Source organism: Etheostoma spectabile, chromosome 6 (assembly GCF_008692095.1).
Source record: "Etheostoma spectabile isolate EspeVRDwgs_2016 chromosome 6, UIUC_Espe_1.0, whole genome shotgun sequence".
In the NCBI taxonomy this organism is placed as follows: Eukaryota; Metazoa; Chordata; class Actinopteri; order Perciformes; family Percidae; genus Etheostoma; species Etheostoma spectabile.
Window position 1 is genome coordinate 30705960 of NC_045738.1, and position 586 is coordinate 30706545.

At 43.7% G+C, this 586-nt stretch overlaps 1 protein-coding gene and 1 long non-coding RNA gene across 4 annotated transcripts in view; both read right to left on the bottom strand.

Moving 5' to 3' along the window:
• The window catches only part of grik2 (glutamate receptor, ionotropic, kainate 2), a 337350-nt gene that overhangs the window by 28187 nt on the left and 308577 nt on the right, over positions 1-586 (bottom strand). The gene's annotated exons all lie outside the window — the stretch shown is intronic.
• Positions 1-586, bottom strand: part of LOC116690584 (uncharacterized) — a 10505-nt gene that overhangs the window by 499 nt on the left and 9420 nt on the right. The window lies entirely within an intron of this gene.

Here is a 586-nt window from a genome sequence, read left to right on the forward strand (position 1 = left end):
ATTCTGGGCGTATTGCTATCTTGCGGCAGCAGGAAGTGATTGCGTCACTGACCAACAGAAACCTGGTCTAAAGTCAATAAGGCAGCGTTTCATTGTTATTTTAACAGCGCATTAGTAAGATGCGCCTAGGCTCGTGCACAGCGCGCACACACTAAGCTTGTTACACACACACACACACACACACACAGGCAAAAGATTGAAAGTAAAAATATTATGATGCAAATCCACCATCTTAATATTAATGCGCCAAGGTACAAACACGCCTGTGTTATGGTTTCGGTAATTTGCTTTGTTTTCAGGGGCCTGTTGCACAAAAGTAGAATAAAGATATCCAGGATACATGAAAAAGTGCAGCTTGACTTAGTGTGATACACTTATCGCGGCTTAATCGGTTGCACGTTTGCCGAGCCAGGATTAACAGGTGAAGCTATGTCGAGCCAGATGTAGAAAGCTGGGATAAGTGCACGTTCAAGGCTTTCTCAAACAGAACACGGTATGGATCACAGATTTACTGATGCAGAAATGGAGGAGAAGCATGAGGCATATGTTTCACCCAATGAGCAGCAGCTTCTAATGGAAAGTAACG